The 21,298-nt window shown below is 34.3% G+C and overlaps 1 long non-coding RNA gene across 1 annotated transcript in view; it reads right to left on the bottom strand.

Annotated features, from left to right (window-relative positions):
* The window catches only part of LOC129525472 (uncharacterized), a 171,503-nt gene that overhangs the window by 24,396 nt on the left and 125,809 nt on the right, over positions 1-21,298 (bottom strand). Inside the window, exon 2 of the long non-coding RNA XR_008669789.2 lies at positions 3,621-3,695. This is a non-coding gene — a long non-coding RNA (uncharacterized lncRNA). The remainder of the gene's footprint in view (positions 1-3,620; positions 3,696-21,298) is intronic.

The raw sequence follows: 21,298 nt of genomic DNA, 5'->3' as shown, positions 1-21,298 counted from the left end.
CTAATTCATTTGAGAAGTGGAGGGGTGGCAAAGAACTTCAGCCTACACTCCAACTTACAAAGCAGATAATAACACTGACTTTTTTCCTCTGATGATGAATCAGAGGAAAAGGCAGTCAGAAACACCATTTTAGCATAGATGGTCAGAATATGCCAACCCTCACATGTCCCAGGCAATGCCATTTTCCACTTGATAGCGACAGTTTTCCTGAGGTGTGGTTAGAGGTGCAATGAGTGAAACACAATGTGTGGAATCGCAAGGAAGGGAATAGGAATGTTGATATTGAACCAAATGATGAGATGAAGAAGCCCCACAAGGAGGAAACATATGGCCATGCATATGCATGGTGATTTGGATCAGGAGCACATGTGGCTAGATGACACCATGGTAATGCTAGGGGATAGCAGTCAGAATCAGTCTTAAAAGCTGCTTACTCTCTACTGAGTGCCTTCCCATGATGGGAAGATAGTTCTCAATTATATTAAAATGGATTTCTTCACTCTCTTGCAGGCTAGGGAATATCTCTATCTGAATATGAGTACAAATTAAAAGTACCTTGCTTTGCACTTGTTTTTTCATTGAAGAAATTGAGTTTTTCAATTATATTTTAAAATACACATACATATTGGATATTCATTGATCTTTTCCATCTGTATTCTTTCTGGTTGAACAATTCCTCACACATGTCCTTAAAAATCTTTTTAGATGATGATGATGATGATAATGCAATAGCATGTCTGTTTCATCTGTTTAGTATGACATCATCTCATTGAAAATCTGCAGAAGCATACTAGCATCATTTGAACCCTAATCATGAGGAGATCACATATGTCTCAGTATAGTGTAGCACTGTTTGTGCTATAGGTGAGAAGCAAGGCTTCTGTTAATAAATGTTATCTTGATGCTGTTTATCCAATTAGTTTTGTTTCATGTGGAACTGGAAACTATAGTGAGGTTTAACTAAATATTCTTTAGAGAGGAGAAAATTTGGTGACAATAATTATAGTAGAGGTCATTTGCCAAGAAGTTGAAGATGCTGTTGTATACCTGATATTAGAGACATTTCCTTCTAGAAAATGTATCACAGTAGATATAGTTTAAAACATCAGTCTCTATTTACAGCTTTAGAATATTCCTCTTTAACACAGTGCATATAAAAATCGACTCATCCAGGCAATTTGTTTTTCAGAAAAGTTGCCAAGTTAGATGAAAAACCAAATGAAATTTTAAGATTGAGAAATTGTATTATTATTATTCTATTTAAAAATTCAAAATATTCGTTGCTTGTTTCTCATTTGCAGAATAGTTCTTTTGTGTACTGTGTTGTGATTGTGATCTCTCTGGGCTAATACGGATATTGTTGCTCTCTCCATATCAACCTAATCCCTATTACACTATTGTTCCTAAAATGAAGAATGTGCATCTTCCAATGTGATTTAAACAATTTGGCATCCAACAAAAGCTCATAAGTAGAGAAGGTGCCAAATTAATTTTCATTTAACAAATATTGGAGCAGCATAATTTTTCAAAGTGCTTTTTGAGGTGCCAGAAATACACAAAATAGAAACATTTCTTCTCTCATAGAACTTACAGTCTAGTGAGGTTATGCAGGCAGTAAAAATATGAACCAAGAAGTGGACAAGGTTATTTCAGATTAGAGTTTTGAAGAAAATAACATGAGATGATCCATAGTGGGGTCACTATATGTGGGGCTTCTTTAGGCAGTGACAAAAATCCTCTGAAGAAAGTCACACTTGAGTTGAAACTCAACAAATGATAAAGAAGCCAGACTGTGGAATTTGGGGGGATGCATTTCACACAGAGGGAGTAGCAAGCATAAAGAACTCTGAAAGGAAATCACCATAGAGTGCTTGAAGTTCCAAATAAAGTTCAGTGTAGCGAAAGCACAGTAGGCAACACATAAAGAAGTAAGTGGAAGCCAAAGAGGAGAAACCATATAGCAGGAGTCAGATAACAGGGTGACAGTAATGCATGTCGACATCTTCTATGGTATATACTATTTTGACAGGTTTTATATCTATATGTGCTTTAACTTAACTTCACCGTTTGGTTTCTTGAGGAGAAACCCATGCCTGCCTCATTCTAATAAAATTCAGGTATCAGCTAGCTTGCTCTATTCTTTGATATTTAAAAGAGTTTGGCTTAAAATATTCAACAGCAGGTAGTGGGAAAACCAATAGCTGTCCCAATTATTTCAAAGATTTATTTGTGAGAATGAGGCATACACACTAAATTAGTTTAATTTGTACATTAATTAATTGAATTAGAAAATTTGAATATTTATCAGAGCAAAGAATTAAGAAAGAAAATATTCCCCATAATTCCCATGTGATAAAATTAGAAATGAAACTTAAAACTAGAGTTCAAACTTAATGCTGCAGGGACTGGATATTGGGAAGAGTGTAGACATAAATATTAGCCTTAATGACTATGATTACATGTAAGCAGGAAGTATGGTCTTAGGTCTAGGTGATGTAACAGAACTAAAACAGATACCACTACAAAATGCCATATATACAAATTCTAGAAGTTTTTCCCATTAGTAAAAAAGAGATTAGAAAGATTATAAAGACTCTTTTCATTGGCTCAAGAGAAACATTATCATTGCTAGTTTTTTGACTGGAAAAAAACGTTTAAGATGGGAAATCAAAGTTTTAGCCCATATCCAATATAGGTATGAATCCAAATGTATACAACCCACATGATTCAAGAAGAGATTTTGCATTTATTTAAAAATGATCTAAGACTGAGGAAATAATGAGGGCACTGGGCAAAGGACAAAACAGAGCTTTAACCCCAAACTCCCTATCAAGAGCACATGTATCTTCCATAGAAATATTTTAAAAAATTGAAATAAACAAACCAATCTCCCTACCAAGAGTACATGGATCTTCCATAGAAAAAAATTTTAAAAATTGAAATAAACAAACAGAAAAACCTATCTCTACTGCAGCTGAGCTCACAGCAAATGTGAAGACTACTTACGAAATGACCCCTCAAAAAGGAGAAAAAAAAAAAACCTAGCAGAATTAGCACTATGGATATGTTTAGAATGAAAAGAAAATAACTTTGTCATAATTAAAGACCTAAAGAAAGCAGTAAATAATGCAATGAAAATATAATTCGAAAATTCAAACAAGTTGGGATTTGGAAAATGTCCAAATAAGACTTCTATAAATGAAAAGGGTAATTTTTGAAAAATGATAAAACAAACACAATAGATACAGTTAACAATTTTTTTAAAAATGAAGTGAGCCTGAGGAAGTTAAACAGAAAGTAACCTAAAAAAATATGATAGATGAAAATACAAAAACCTGTGAGATGCTTCCAAAATAGTAAATTCCTAGTCATTTACTGCACCAGGGAAATAGTCAGTGAAGCAAAGGGAGGGGAGGAAATCTAACTGCTTATCAAAGAGGTTTAACCTTGTCTTCCTTATTTTAGGCTGCTTCTTCCCTCTTGGTTTTAAAGATACCTGGTTCTTCCAGTTCCTATGACTTTGCGGTTTTGTCTGGTAAAAGTCAGACTCATCCCTGGCTGTTTTCACTTCTGATTTGTAATTTTGCTTCACTGAGGTTTTTAACTTGGTTGTCACTCACCCTTCTGCTTTTTATCTTCCATCTTTTCTTCTCTTATTCATGCTCTTGTATATTTATGACTTCAAAGGATTGTCACTAAAAAGAAAGAAAAAAGGATGTACGACAGAGACTTTACAAAATTTGGTGTCTTGTTATAGCAAGGAATAAGAAGACAAAATAGTAAAGATGTAAATTATCTTCAAGTTAAACAATAAATATAATTCCAATCAATATCCAAAAATGATTTTTCATAGAAATTGACAATTTGAGCTTAAAATCTCATTATAAAGTAAAAGGAAAGAAAATTTTTTTAAAAAAAGGAAGTAGACTTATCCTACAAGGTATAAAGACACTGTAACATTAAATTATTGAATTGTGTTTTCAACTTGTAGATAATAAAAAGTAGACCTTTGGAACAAAGTTGTGAGCCTGGATATAGAAATATTCATATACAACCAGTCTCTGAGCAATGGGAGGATTAGGTAAACTTGTGGAGTTGAAAATTTGCCTATAACTTTTCATGCCCCCAAAACTTAGCCACTAAGAGCCTACTATTGACCAGAAGCATTACTTATAACATAAACAGTTGGTTAACACATATTGCTTATGTTATATGTCTTATATGCTGTATTCTTATAATAAAATGGCCAGAGAAAAGAAAATGTTTTTAAGAAAATCATAAGAGAAAATATATTTATATTAAGTGGAACTAGATTATAAAGGTCTTTATTCTTATTATCTTTACATTGAATACACTGAGGAGGAGGAAGAAAAGGGGTTAGTCTTGCTGCCTCAGAAGGGGCAGAGGTAGAAGAGAGGCAAGAAACAGCAAATTTTGTGTAATTTACAAAAATACATCATAATTTCTGCCTGAATGTTTTGCTTTTTCATTTCTCTAAAAATGCTTCTATACAGTACCAATTCGTCCACCATTTGCTTTAGCTTCAGTGCTCATATCTTAAAAAGACCAGGTTTTAAAAGAAGTCAAAGCAGTCTTGAGTAATCAGAACTCTTCTGCTAGATTGTCTAATGTGAATTTGCTTTCTGTCACTGCTTCTTCTACATATTCTTCCTCATGATTTGAGGCACTCATCTCCATCAAGCCATCTTCTGTTAATTCCTCTGGTGTGGTATCTCTTAGCTCCTGAATTTCTCCAAGATCCCTACCTTAAAACCCTTCACTCTCCACCTTATTTGCCATATCCACAATCTCTCTCATGATTTCCTTGGCTTTGTTGCAAATCCTATGAAGTCATGCAAAACATCTGGACATAGTTTTCTCCAGCAGAAATTCATTACTTGGGGCTTGACAGTTTTCACGTATTTTTCTATACTGATGGCAATTTCAATGGAGTAATCTTTCCAGACTTTCATGATGTGTTGTCTATCAGGGTTCTCTTTCATAGCATTGATGATCCTTTCCACAGAGTACCATACATAATGATCGTTAGCAGTCTTTATGACTCCTTAATCTACAGGCTGAATTAGAGAGATTGTGTTTGAGGGCAAATAGACCTTTGATGCCTTTGGTATTGAACTCATGGGGTTCTGGGTGGTCAGGGGGCATTGTCCAATATCAAAAGAGCACTTCTTGACTACAGGGACAAAGCATGGTTGGAACTTATCCAGAATAAAATGTTGTGTTCAGGCATTCTTGTTGTACAACCCAAAGTCTGGAATGGTGTTTATCTTTTCCATTCAAGGCTTGAGGGTTAGCAGTTTTGTAGATAAGGGCAGTCCTGATTATCAATCCAATTGCATTTGTACAAAACCATAGTTAGCCTGCCCCTTCCTCCTTTAAATCCTGCTGCTCACTTTTTCATAACTAACAAATGTCCTCTGTGGCATTTTTTTTTCTAGTATAGGACACTTTCTTCTGCATTAAAAGCCTGTTCAGGCACGTATCTGTTTTCCTCAATGACTTTTTTAATGGAACTTAGGAACTCTGCTGCTTCTTGTTCAGCAGAAGCTGTTTCTCCTATTACCGTGACTCCTATTATTAATACCTCTCCTGCTTCTCCTATTACTTTCACTTTTTAAAAAAGCCACCCCTCTTTCTAAAATTGTTAAACCATCCCTTGCTGGCATTAAATTCTTTAGCTTTAGATAATCATCTTTCATTTGCTTTAAGTTGTTATACAATGACTTTGCTTTTTCTTCAATTATATTAGAGTCTACATATATGCTTTTCTTACAGCAAATCTGCACCCACATTAAAGCTGCATTTTCAGTATGAAATAAAAATGTATTTTTTAAAAAGTACAAGTTTTTCATGTCTGCTGGCATTGGTCCTTAACGCCAAATTTATTTATCTTGAAATGTCTTGAAATGGTAGCCACCACAACTGCAGACTTTAATCTGTGGAACCTATCAAGCAATTCAACCTTTTCTTGTAATGTCATGACTCTGCTCTGCTTCTTGGGAGCACTCCTAGCATCACTAGTGGCACTATGTATAGGTCTCATGATATTATCTAAGGTTTACGATATTGCAGTAAACACAATAAAAATATGTAAGAACTGTGAGACATCTCTTTTTATTGCAATACACAATTTACTGGAGAGACTGCTCACCTGGAGATGATTAGCATCACAAGGATTTTAAACAGATACTCTCAACACTTGAGCTCACCACAATAGAAAGAGAAGGTGACTACAAAATTATTACCATTGTACCTTATGTACTGTAGTTAATTTTATGCAGTAATAATAATTTCTTTCTTTCTTTCTTTCTTTCTTTTTTTTTTTTTTTTTGAGATGGAGTCTTACTCTGTCGCCTAGGCTGGAGTGCAGTGGCATGATCTCAGGTCACTGCAACCTCTGCCTCCCGGGTTCAAGCGATTCTTCTGCCTCAGCCTCCCGAGTAGCTGGAACTACAGGCACCCGCCACTACGCCCAGCTATTTTTTGTATTTTCAGTAGAGACAGTGTTTTATCATATTGGCCAGGCTGGCCTCGAACTCCTGACCTTGTGATCCACCCACCTCAGCCTCCCAAAGGGCTGAGATTACAAGCGTGAGCCACCACACCCAGCCTATGCAGTTATAATTTCTTACTGTATCTTTATGTTTGTTTACCTGTCTCTACTGCCAATGAAGTCATGTACAGTCTGCCTTTGTGTGCATGAGTTTTGATACATTTAATCTTCTTATAACATATTTGTGTGTATTTTATGGTAGTAAATGATAAAATTGACTAGAATCTTCATGTATTTTATGCATTCATCACATAACCTTTTTCTAAAAATTTTCAATACTTCTAGGCTACACTGCTTGTCTGCAAGTTTTTCAAATTGCCAAAAATCTCAAAAAATTTTTCCAACAGAATTAATGAAAAAAAAACCTGTGTAGTACGTGGACCTGTGCAGTTCAAAAGCATGTTGTGGAAAGGTCAACTGTATAGAAAATTGGAATATAACAGACTTGGCATTTTAATAAGTAGTGGAAGGAAAAGAATTATTTATAAAATGGTTCCAGGACAAATGGCAAATCATACAATAATAAATAAAACCAGATTCCCTTGTACTGTACTTCAGATTATCTCAAATTTAAATTAAAGACCTGCATATTAAAACCTTTAGAAGAGAATGTTGTCATGAATTAGGAGCCGGAAATAATTTCTGGAAAATACTCAAAAAGCACAAACCTTAATGAGAAAGACTCTTAATGACCAGAGTAAAAAAACTTTCCATTACAGATAATACCATAAACAAAATTAAAAGACAAACAGTTTTGTGGGAGAAGGTGTTTTTATAGTATGTGATCAATAAAAGATTGGTTATTAGATTACATATTTTTATAAAATGCCTTCAAATTATTAGAAAGACATACAATCCAAAAGTAAAATTGTTTGTCTTTCTAATGTTTATATATAGACATGTATATATAATACACATATTTATGTATATATAATATACATGTTTATGTATATATAATAGATTTAATGCTTGTATATATTTACATGTATATGTTATATATTTACATGCATGTGTGTGTGCATATATATGTATATATGTGAACAACAAATTCAGAGAAGTGGAGGCCTGCATGACCAGCAAATGTAAGAAAAAATAATCAACTACAGTTTTAATAGAACATATAATTTTAAAAAATGAGCTACTAAATCACATCTCAGCTTGCCAAAAAATGTAAAAATCAGATATTCATAATTGTGATGCTGTAGAGAAAGAAAAACTTTCATACACCGATAGTATGAGAGTAAATGGCACAATCACTTTGGCATTATCTGGTAAATTTAAAAATGACTTATTCTATAGCCCTGTAATTTCAACCCTAGGAACATACCCTAGTGCTATGGTGTCTCAACCTACAAGAATGCTATTTTATATTGTGACTCAGTATATGCCAGGACACAACTGAAACAAAATTTTCATGAAAGAGCACTTATTCTATCTGTGTGTGATACTGTTATGCATTGAATTGTGTCTTTTTAAATGTGTATGTTGAAGACTAACCACTAATACCTCAGAATGTGGTTTTACAGAATGCAGAGGAAGAACTTTTACAAAAATAATCCATTTTAAATGAGATAATTAGGGTGGACCCTAATTGAATATGACTGGTGTCTTAATAAAAAGGGGAAATTTGGAGACATACACATTGAGAGAACACCATAAGATGAAGGCAGAGATTGAAATGATGTTTCCATAAGCCAAGGAATACCAAAAATTGACAGCAAACAACCAGGAGCCAACACTGCTAACACCATGATCTTGAACTTCTAGCCTCCAGTACTGTGAGACAATACGTTGTTGTTTAAGTCACTTTGTTACAGACTCCATGGCAAACTAATAAAGATGAGTAATGATATTAGTAGTCTGTTTTATTTTGTTTTAAAAGTTGAAATTCATGAAATTAACGCTACCACCTGCAAATAAATTATGACCTATAATTTGAAAAATTTTGCCCTAGAAAATATCTTGCATATACTACCAAGAAATCATTGAACCATTATTCATAATAGCAAAAACCTGTAATTATGTAAATATCAACCAAAAAGAGAATGAATAAAATGAATTGTGGTATATTAATATAAGGGTCTACTCACTTGTAACTGAAATGAATGAACTGGAGCTACATGTACGAATATGGAAAAATGTTAATTTATAAGGTAAGTAATACAAGAAAAGTATAATATGATGCATATAATTTAAGACTATTTATGGAAGAAAGTTCAGAAAATAAGTTTTTTATGGGTACAAATATATGTTGCAAATTTATGAAAATTTGCATGAAACTATCATACCACCTCAAAATAGAAATTATTTTCCCTCCGTTGTAAATATGGGGTCATATAAAAGGAAGAATTTGCTGTATCTCTATATTTTAAAAAATTCACATTTACAGTAAATTTGTACTTATAAGGTTCACAGAACTAATAAGTAAAAAATAATAATAATTCACCTCATGTTTGTTTTTTAAATATAAGCTCCTTGCTCTTTACATTCAGCCATTATCCTATCACTTGAAAAACCTCATGAAGTCAGAATTAGGAAAGTTTGGAGAGGCAAACATAAAATTAAAAAGGTGACCAAACCCATTTGTTTCCTATCATGTGTGAAAAAAATGAAACATTAATTGAATGCTTCTCATTTTGTTTCCTGTGTTATGTAGTTCTTGTTTAAAACAGAGAACAATGATTCTCATATATCTGTTATTTATTTCATAATTCTCTCCAAAATTCTCTTTAGCAGATTTTATATGGCCATGATCCCATTATGTTTCTGTACATGTGTGTGTTCATGCAGCAAAGTAGCAAATATCAGAGGCCAGACTGCACTGTGAGGTGTATATTCAAGAAGAAGATACAGAAATGCAACAAAACTTTTTATTTTGAAGAAACTGTTTCCTAAAGTTCCCCAGTTTCCAAAAGCTTTTCTACGAATGGCATAAATAAGTCCTTTGAGTTTTAAAGACTTCAGGCTGTTCAGAAGGGATAATTTACGTTTTACTTAAAAAATTCATGGTACTATGGCAGGCGTGGTGGCTCATGCCTGTAATCCCAGCACACTGGGAGGCTAAGGCGGGAGGATCACAAGGTCAGGAGTTCGAGACCAGCCTGGCCAACATGGTGAAACCCCATCTCTACTAAAAATACAAAAATTCACCAGGCGTGGGGTGCACGCCTGTACTCCCAGCTACTGGGAGGCTGAGGCAGAAGAATCACTTGAACCCGGGAGGTGGAGATTGCAATGAGCTGAGATCATGCCACTGAACTCCAGCCTGGGTTACAGAGTGAGACTCCATCTCAAAAAAAAAAAAAAAATTATGGTACCTTGCTACATTATCTATTTAATTAATTGTATTCATTATTCATTGAAAAGTTAAAATTGATTAATACAAATTTCTAAGTTTATGTGCATACTCATCAACATGTTGGGGAAAGGGAAAACTTGGTGGTTTACCTCATTCCAAATGAAATCTAAATGTCTGAATAGAAAGGAAGAACAAAGCTGTTCACTTGTATAGCCAATGAAATGCTGAACTTAGCCTGCTCTTATAAAATTATAAAATACCATTCTACTGTCAATTCCATAACAAGTTATTATCAGATATCTTTAAAGCACAGATTCATCTCATGTTGCCTTATACATTTAATGACCCTAAGATTTGCAGATTGTAGAATGCCTTTCAGAATTTTCCATCCATCAATCTGCACTCTTTAGACTTAGAAAATATTTATTTCTTCATCTGCATGATAAGTACTACGTCATCTTTAATGTCATGCCACCCACAAAAGATGGTGAAATATGCAACAGCATCCAATACTTCTGGCAATGCCTGCATAACACTATGACTAAAAGAAAACTTGAAAGCCTCTGAAATGTAAATGTTAAGTGTTCAATAATAAAAGAAGTTAGCATTAACCCCAGGGGTGAGATGAAGAAGATGTAATTTGTTTCCACCCCCATAAACAATGTGAAAAAAAATATTAAGTTGAACTCAAGTACACAAGTCCACAAGCATTGGGTATGTTGTTGAGCACAATTCTATAAACATGCAACAATAAATTATTCGTAATGTAAATAAATGAGTAATTCACACAATGGGGCAGTGCAAAGAGACTTATTTTTTTAAAAAATAAAGATTTTCTGATTTCCAGGATTGGTTGATTCATCCATTGATCCATCAAATGATTGCTAAGTATCAACTAGTTTTCTAGAGCACCCAATAAAAAACAGAGGAACGAGGCAGAAAGGTATTGTTTTCTTGGTACATAGATTAGGAGAAGAAATATAATTCAATAAAATTATGACAAGAATTAAGTACTGTACAGACTGCTTGAACACATTCCAGAGTCATCTAATCTAGTCTGGCACAAAGAAAGCCTTCTACATAGAAGTCACATCAAATAGCTTCCTCTGAACAGTAGAGTAACAACCTGGATTAACTGTTTAATATATTTTTTCAGTTGTATTTATAAGAAATTGTAACTGTTCATACATTTTGCAAAATAAAATTAATAGGTTAAATTTCATTTACTCTGTAATTTTCAAAATTTTTCTAAAGCTTTTCTGCCTACGTCCTATTGTATGTAAAATGAGGAAAGTAACACACATCTAGACACTTTCAGATGAGATCAGGCACATTCAGGGTGGTGTGGCTATAAGACAACATCTAGACACTTTCAAAACATATTTCAAGAAATACTGCCATGTAGAAATACTAAAAACATTAACCTTCATACTAAGTATTCTGTCTGAATGTATAACCAGCACAAATGATCATTATTATTTTTAAAATTTAAGTATATTGTACTTAGTCAATATATCCACATTATTTTGACATATAATTATTATTGATATATTTTATCTTCTTTTTTATACTAAATATTCAAAGCCAGTATATATTTCATACAGACAGAACATCTCAATTTGAACTAGCCACATTTCAAGTGCTCAAGAACCACACATAGCTATTGGTGATTTTATTGGAAAGCAGAACTCTGTCATAAGCCAGGCATGATAGTGTATGTTGAAAGAAAACAAACCATGAAACAGAACTTAAACAGTATGAAATGTATTGATCGGGAGTTGAAAGTGTCCAGCCTAGACCCACAATTCCCCTCCACAGTTGCAACCACTATTAACAGTGTGTGTTATTGGCCCTAAAAAATAATTGTGCCCATAGACTCATAAACTGTATATTTATATATTTGAGTATACGTGTAAATATATATAAACATAAATATATGTACACACACACATTATACACACACATATACTCAAATATGTATATTAAGTAGATATAACTCATGATATATACATTATATTAAATTGTATATATATGCATGTGTTTGTGTGCACATATTTGTGTATAATTTAAGCAAAAGTGAATGTTGTAACGCCACTCTGCTCTTTGCTTAATTAACAATGTGTGTTAAAGACCATTTCAAAGGGGCATATATGCCTCATTTTCTCACTAGCATAAAAACACTATGGTGAACATTTTTATATAAACATCTTTGTGCCTAGAAAGGAGCATATCTGTAGAATACAGTCCTGGAAGTATAATTACTTCATGAAAGGGTACATGCATTGATGAACATTGCCAACTTATTCTGTTTTTTTTTTTAAGTTATGAAACAATACATGTTGAAATGAATCTCAATACAGATAACAGTATGATTAAATAAGTGATCATTTCTTTTCTTGACCCTCATCTTCAGTCCCCAAGCCCCACTCCCAGTACTTTCTCTTGCAGCGACTCTTGTTTTCAATTTGAAATTTCTCCTTGTTTTATATCCCCCCTCCAAGCTTATTTGTTATTTCTTTTGGAAATATTACAACCTTATTAATCAAAATATTAGTTTCCCCAAATGATCTTATACTCTTATAATAGAAAGCCTTATAATTAAACTTTAGATATATATGATTCAGATCAAACTTGGGAAGTCTATAGATAGGAAAAAAATTTGTTAGTGAATTAATGAATTTGTCTTCAGTTTGTAATTCTAATACAGAGGATAGAAAAGTCTTGACATAGGCTATGCTGTGATGAAAAATATAAATATCCGAAAGCACACTGAGCTGAGTTTTTGCTTTAAAAATATCACATTTGTGCAATTCACACGTATTTGTGAAATTCAAGTTCATGTATTCTCTTTCTTACAGAAACTTCAAATTAACAAATAACATAATTGAGGATATTTAGTAAACATCACCGAATTAATTAATTTGCTACTACTAATACTAATTTGCTACTACTACTAATATTCTTTGCTTACATTAGCTTAGGCTTGATATTTAAAGCCATCGAAGTCTAATCATTATAACCTTCTTCCATTATTGTTTCAGGTTGAGTAATTTGATATACTGAGATTTGTAGGCAGGGGGACTAATGAGGAGTATTCAAGGAACAGAATTCATGTGGATACCATTTTCAGTGCCTTTCAGTACTGTGTGTATATCTGCATATCTATCTGGCTTAATTTTCCTCCAACTAAAGTACTTCCTTTAACACTTTCTATAGTACAGTTCTGTTGAAAATGAATTCTTTCAACTTTGTTGGACAAAGTTTAATTTCATCTTTATATTTGAAAATATTTTTATTTGATACAGAATTTAAGTTTAATAACTTTTGTCCTTCAGTACTTTAAAGATGTTGTTCCACTGTCTTCTTGATTGCATTGTTTTTTATGAAAAATCTGCTGTCATACTTATTTTTGAACTGTTGTATGCAATGCATCTTTTTTTGTTTGCTTTAAAGATATTTTTCCTTTATCTCTGATTTTGGGCAATGTGGTATGATGTTTATTAGTGTTGTTTTCTCCATGTTTCTATGCCTTGGGTTTATTTAGCTTCTTGGAACTGTGGGTTTATAATTTTCACTGAACTTGGAAAAATTGTTTCTCGGTCTTTTTTTCCCCCAAATTCCTTCCCTGCCAACAACACGTACACACACACACACACACACACACACACACACTCATTCAGGGATTCCATTGCAAATATATTAGGTCACTTGAAGGTGTCTCACAGCTCAGTAATTCTCCCTTCACTTAGAAGAAATATTGTTCTGTGTTTTATTTTAGTTTCTAGTGCTAGGTCTTCATGTTTACTCACCTTTTCTTCCACACTATCAGATTTGCCATTAATCACATCCCAGATCACAAATCGTAGGTCTCATCTCACAAAGTTTGACTTGAAACTTTTTATATTTTCTATTTTCCTACTTAACATTAACCCACAGAATACAACTATAATAACTATTTTTAAAGCTGATTTTAACATCTGGCTCAGATCTAAAATGGTTTCAATTGATTGATTTTCTGCTCCTTCTAAGTAATATTTTCTTACATATCTGGTAATCTTTGATTAAATACCAGGCATTATAAATTTTACTTTATTTGTGCTGAATATTATTGATTCCTATAAATATCAGTGAGCTTTTTCTATAATGCAATTAAGTTACTTGGAAAGACAGTTTGATCCTGTAATGTCTTGCTTTAATGATATGTTAGTAGCTTCTGCATTAATGCTCATTCTAGAGATAATTACACTCTATCACTGAGGCAAGACCTTCTTGAGTACTGTGCCCAATTTCCTGTGAATCATATTTTTTTTTCAATCTGAGTGACATAACAGGGACTTTTCCTTGTCCTGTGTAATGCTAGACACTGTTACCTCTAATCCTTTTGGGTAGTTCTTTCTCCAGTCCTTAGTAGTTTTCTCACATACATGTGTAACTTATCAATATTTAGCAAAATACTTGAGAAAGACCCTAATCAGCTCCCTAGAGCTCTCTTTCAATGCACACTCTATCATACCCTGTCCTGTATTCTAGCTCCCTTTGTCTGCCCAGACTCTCTGCTTTGTCTCCTAAACTAAGGAGTCCTCTACATCTCACATGGATTTCTCCTCCCTGTACTATGACCCGGATACTCTCAAATTTGTAACCTGAGGAATTTGTTTGGCTCTCCTCATTTGTCTCCCGTCCCACAGGGTTCACTGTATTTCAGTCCCTGATGTCCAGTGTCTTAAAATTATTAATTTATATATTTGTCTATTTTTGGTTGCTTAGAAAATTATTATTGGAATTTGGAGATTTCAATGCCTTTCCCCCATCAATTAAAAATATTTTTTGGCTCAGAAGTCTAAATGGGGTTGAATATATGAACTCTTATTTTCATGCCCATTCTATAGGGAGGAAATACAGCAAAGCAATTAAAATTGTGCACTGGAATTGTATCTTGACACCAGAAGTCTGAGGAAGTTAGTAAATCATTCTGTACCTCATTTCATCATGTATAAAATAAAGAAAACAATAATACCTGTCAGACAAATTTTATTAAGCATCACATAAATTAGTATATGTTAAACAATATATCCCTAAAACATAGCATTTAGAACATGACCTGGCAAGTGGTAAGTTTGCTATAAAATTTAGTTATACTATACAACCATTGAGAAAATGGGGATATAATTAAGACAATCTATTTGTACTGACAAACCCGTAGTTTGACTAAATATTCAAATTTCCTATAGACTATGCAATGAAGAAAATTGTCCTTTTCATATCTTCATTTTGCTGATTAATTCCAGGCTCAATTTTGTATACCAGCATGAAACTATTTCTCTACTTAAAAATCCTGTGAAATTCCAGCCAAAGTGAGAAAGAGCCCAAGCTGTACCCATGATTGTCCAGTCTAAATTCTTTTCGGTAAAGTAACTCTGAATCATCAGGGTGACTTGAAGCAAAATAGAATTTCCTGATTTTGTGACTGTCTCCCCATCCCTTCCTTCAGTAACTCTTATATAATTTGTACTTCAGAGTAAGAAAAAATAAATTTAAAAAGCCATCAATACTAAGATGCTGGTGAGGTATGCTAGTAAAAGAGAACCAAGATTTATTGCAGGTCTACTATGTGCTAGACTTAGTTCTTTTAAAAGTATGTGTTTTTTCTCCACCTCTCCACAATACTCTCTCATTAATCCCATTTTGCAGATATTCATTTCTTTTTTTACTGAAGAAATATGAGTGATTCAAGTTTTGTGATTACTTTTAATTGCAAAAACTGCGATTACTTTTGCAACAACCAAATATTTAGCCACATTGTTTGTGGTCACCTAATTAAGACATTAGAACTCAAATAATTTGAATAAAAAGGGCTAAGATGTATTGAGCATTATCTCATTAATCCTCATGACAACTCTATACCGTACCATTATTTTCATGTAACATGGGAAAAAAAAAAATAAAAAGAACCGAAGCTAAGAAAAATTGCCCAGGCTTCTCAATAAAGAGCAAAGTTCTACCCTAAAGCCGTATACTTACAACTACTGCACAACTTGTCACCTTATATGTCCAACTTTGAAATAATGCAAAGTTGTACACTAAGCCCATATTTAGGGTACCACTAAGGTAGATACCAATAAAATGAGAAAAGTTCATTTTAGAAGGAAGCTCAGTTAATATTTGTGTTTTTAGGTTTAGTATTATGTTTAATTTGGATTCTATGTGACAGGTCTGGGATGGTGGGCACTAACACATTTTTATCATTTAGAACTTTTGTTGACTCAGGGTATCTTAATCAGGTCTTGATATAGGAGTAAAGTAGACTCACTTTTAAGGACAATGTTTACAAATGGATTGGATTCTGGGCACCAGTAACAGCAGTAAGAAAGCTATATTTGGTCATAGCCCTCCTTCATTTCACCACATATCCATACCAATGTAGGTACCAGAGTAACCTGTTCCTTTAAATTGTTTCATGTTAGCTGTGCTTTCCATCCCTCTTTCTAAAATAGACTTAAATATACTGAAATTTCATTTCTGAATCACTAACAGTCAACTGATATTTTCACCTTCCCCTAAGAAGGAGGGCAGTTTGCCAATTTCATTTTCAATATGTTGCTAGTTCTGAGAATCTTCTTTCTTTCCCTTTCTCTATGCCAAGAGAGAAAAGGAGGTGAGAAAAGAAGGGATCACCAGATAAATCAACATGGGTATTTCTTTATCTTTTCCTGAAACATCTCCCATAACTTTCTGACTTTAAAGCTTATATCAAGAAGCATGATGTCTGACTAAGAAAGGAGAGCTGTGTGAGGCAAAGCTTAAATCCATCTGAAAAATAATAATCTGGTGTAATCCCACTACAATAATTATTTGTTCCTTGTCTGGCTTGACAAAGAAATTTTAACACGTGTCTACCCACCAGTCATAAGAGGAATGAAAACCAGAGATTTTTCAGGGTACGGGGTGTGACAAGTGAAGGATAATGATGTACACAAGAGTTTGAACACTCCTCTGTTGCTTCTTTTACTTTTTTAAAAGTGTGCATTGCAGTGGTCATTATTTTTCTGGTCAGTCTGAGAAATTAGCCTAAGGACAGACTACTTTTGTAAGGAGTAAGGTGGGCAGAGGAATAATAGAGAAGTTGGCAAAGCGTAATTCTGAAAATATGAGCAGTGGGCCTGCAATGAGACAGAACTGGGGAGTGTGGGGGAGCAGGTGGGCAGGCATCTTGGCTGGGGATGGGACAGAATATGAATCATGCCTAAGGCTTGATAAAATTGACTACAAATAAATAATTGTCTCTTAAGCATAAGAAAAAAAATCAAATGGCAGAGGAATTGGCTTTCTCAATATCAAAAAACAAATAGCTGCCCCCCCAATTTAAATCTCAATCACAGTAATAATGATTTGGATTTTCTTAAGACCCTTCCCATAAATGCACACCATGCTTATATAAAGATGTAGAAATTTAGTCTCATGATATTCTAGTGGATGCTACAGGAATATTTTAATTTTGCAGTTGAAAAAAATGGGAACAGCTGAAGTTGGAATCACTATGATTATGTAGAAGAGAAAATTTAATACCTTGTCCTCACTATTTGCAAGGTTCATGGCTGATACTCCAATAACAAAGGACGGATTAACAAGAGAAAAGCATAACTTATTTAATAAAAGTTTTATCTGACTTGGGAGCCTTCAGAAATGAAGGCCCAAAGACCCAAGAAAAACTGTATATTTTTTATGCTAAATCTGATGATATAAGTGGATAGCTGTGGAGAAACATGATTGGACAAAAAGGGGTATGATCTAATGGTAAGGAATGCAGAGTGGAGAGTGCCTTCAGCAAGGCCTGTTTGTTCACATTCTTTCCTGTGTCTCTTTATCACGTTCCTTCTTCCTGAGCAAAATAGGTCAGAGAAAGCCTTTTAGTCAGGTTTCAGGCAGGAAAGATGGGAGAAAGTCAATGACCTTCTTGCTTCTGTGGTTTTCTCAATTGTCAAGCTGCCATGTTGTGGGATATCATGTTTTGAGCTCCAACAGTTACAACAATGATATTCACTATTCTGACAACAATGGCTTGAACAGTCTATGCAAAGCCTGGTGCAAAATTCTTTATAATCATGATCTCATTTAGTATTTCACATAACCCTATTGGGTGGGTATTATTCATTTCTTTGTAGAAAATATGTTCTGAGAGATCACAAACCTCACCTAGTGTTAATCAACTTCTAAGGGGTGAAGGCCACATTTGAGTCTAGATTCCTGATATTCTAAATCTGATTGGTAACCACTAGAAAGAGGTGCTCCCATTGAATGCCTTTTGGGATATATTTTAGGTCACAGTGTGCAGTGACCCACAGAATAGTGACGTTGAATCTGGGGATCTGTAGCCAAGAAATAGAGCACCCTGTATTTTCCCCAAAGCAGCTGCAACATGTGGTGATGACCACACTGTGGAGAACAGGCTGTCATTCCCTTCATCATCACGATGTGTCAGGAAAGATGAGTGGGGGCCGGCATAAGGGGTGGAAGAAATGGAAGGTGGTGAGTCATGCTCTCATCTCAACATCTAAAAATAATCGCAGCATATTAAAAGAACATTTTTTCTATAAAAATGAATTTTTTTTACCTATATGTCTGTAATTTTCCATTTCCAAACAGTATTCCATTGGCATGGGGTTGTATTCCTCGAAAATATTAACGATCATCCTGAGAAGCCAGGGAGCCAATTTAAATCATGGCACCTACATAGGCCATTGATAATACAGGCTGAGCAATCAGTCGGTTGCTAGGGATGTCCTTTGAAATAACTTTAAGAGAAATGAGCATAGTTCAGAGGGCTTTTAGAAACAGTATCTTTTGCCCACAATCCCACCCACCAGAGGTCTTTAGGAGGTAAAATAATTTTTGTCTAGCTCCATCAAAATCCACCTCTAGGTCCTCGCATTTATAGGAAGGAGAAGCAGACAGATTTCCCCATTCCTTGTTATCACAGCAATAAATCTGCCATTACTGAAGAAGATCAAACCCTGGGTGGTTTTTGAAGGGGCACCAAAGGGACAAAGGAATATGCCTGGGAGTATAAAAATACATCTAAGATCTGCATAGTGAATCACTGGTTATTTTTAAAACTCAAACTGAATTGATCTGAAACTTAGTTAGACATGCACTACAGACATGGAAGTGATCTTGAATTTTTTGCTGACATCTGTGGGATTGGACACAAAGAAAGAAAGGAAGGAAAACTATGTGATGTACCCAGTTTTCTCCTATAAGCCATGATTAGAAAAATTGCACTGATATTCTAACGAATTAAGGCCTCAGAAAGTATAGCTTTTAGTCTTTGCTTTATGCCGACATATCACCAATTGGTAACTTTGTCAGAAGAACTGCCTGGGGAATGTTCAATCAATAAAAATGAAGGTATTTCAATATGAGGAAAATGTCAGAACCTTGGGGAATAGGTAGTAGGATGCAGATGTTTGTTAATTAAGTTTACAAAGGCAGTAAATGTAATGAAGCCAGTATCTCACATAGGGCATTACTAAAGAAACAGCTGTTCTCTCCACTCCACTAACTCTGTATATACATGTCCCACCCCCTCAATAGCTGTCAAGTTCTGGGAATACTTGTTTTGCCTATAAACTTTAATTATTCTATAGAAGAGTACAACAAAATGATTATCAATAATTCACACTAGGGAAAGCAACGGATAATACACAGGAATGTAGTTACAGGACCTCCTCAACCTACAATTGTAGAAAAAAAAAGACTCATTGTCTATCTAATCTTTACCCAAGATAATGATTGCTTCCATCATGGATCATTGCATTCATTTGGAAACCTGATTTTTATAGACTTTTATTCTGAGTGATGAGATTCCCATTTTCCTTTGAGAAAGTACATGGAAAAAGAGTTGCTCAAGTAAAGACTGTTACAACCCAACTGCCAAAATGCAATGCTTCTTCCCAGGATGCACTTTCTTTTCAGAAAAGGAAATTGAAAAACAAAGAAATAAGTTACTCGAAGTCACATCACCAATGGCTGGCAGGGCAGGAATTCATGCCCGTGAAGTCTAGTTGTCAGCACTATAGTATATTGCCTTTATCTACTAGTGCATATGCAGATCAAGGAAGTCACAGCACTGCCATGCCATACCTTACTTAGGAATCAGGAATGTTGTGTCCGTTTCAAGATGTTATTCATTATTTGGAACACTGACTAATTTGAACATGCCCCAAAAAGGTAACTAGGGTGGTAACAGACTGAAAGGCATTTCTTATTGCTAATTTCAGCCATGCTAACATGAGGAGCTATTTTAAGGTCAATCCAATGTGAAAGATGTGAGAATACTTTTTTAAAGTGTGGCATAATAATATCTTATATCATCATCACAGTTGTCATCATCATTAATCTACTTATTTTAATATTTTATAGGTGAGTCATAATTGTATATATTTATCTTAATTTTAATATTTTAGGTGAGATTTATACTTATGTAACAGATATTGATTAGTTTCAGTTTTAGGGAACAAATTGAAGTCATTACTTTCAGTATGCAAATTTTATGACTCAGTTCCATTTTGGTCTGAAACCAGATTTTCTTCCTTCTCCTTCCAGATATTCCCCTTTCATTCTGAAGCTCAGACCTGGTGACAATTTTTTTTTTACAGAGAACAGTGAGAGTATTACCTACAAAAATTCCACATCTAGCTTGTTATTATTATTGTCATCTGGTGAAACTGTGAAATAATGACATGATGACTCTATGTAAACAGATCACTAGCCACCATATGTAGGTATTTTTTTACCTCCTTAGAAGAACACAACACTTCCTTTTATCCGTCTTTGTCTAAAATGGTAGTAGTTCCTTGCTGATACTCAACTCTGGTTTCTCTATCTTATATTTGACTCTCTTTCCCTTTATCTAACTAACTCCTTGAGTTAATTTTCTTCTGCTGTAAATACTTCAAGTGATTTCCATTCTTCTGTTTAGATAGACTTTGATAAATACAATGAATTAACATAAAGTTTTATGTTCTGTTTGTGTCCCAGGAAAACATAGGATAGTTAGTAGAGGGACCCTTCTCCAGCAGGTTTTCAGCCCCAAGATGCTTTGCTCTGGAAACTCCACCCCTATCTAAATTTTTGGGTCTTCTCTATTCAGTGGTACATGGAGAGACAGAGTAAGAATGAGGGAACTGGGTAAAGTAACTGTATGGGTCAAATCTGCAACTGGATGGCCATCACTTCTACTTATATTCAATTGGCAAGAATGTAATCTACCCACATGGTTGGCTACACACACCTAACTGCAAAGAAGGCTGGAAAATATAATCTAGCTTTAAGCTAGCTTTAAGCCTAGAAAGAAGAGAAGAAAACATACCATTAAACGTTATCAGTTTCTTCCTTGGTGTTCCAGTCTAACTTCTGTATCTTATGGC

The sequence above is a fragment of the Gorilla gorilla genome, chromosome 9, assembly GCF_029281585.2.
Source record: "Gorilla gorilla gorilla isolate KB3781 chromosome 9, NHGRI_mGorGor1-v2.1_pri, whole genome shotgun sequence".
Classification (NCBI taxonomy): Eukaryota; Metazoa; Chordata; class Mammalia; order Primates; family Hominidae; genus Gorilla; species Gorilla gorilla.
This window is presented reverse-complemented; position numbering and strand designations above follow the sequence as displayed.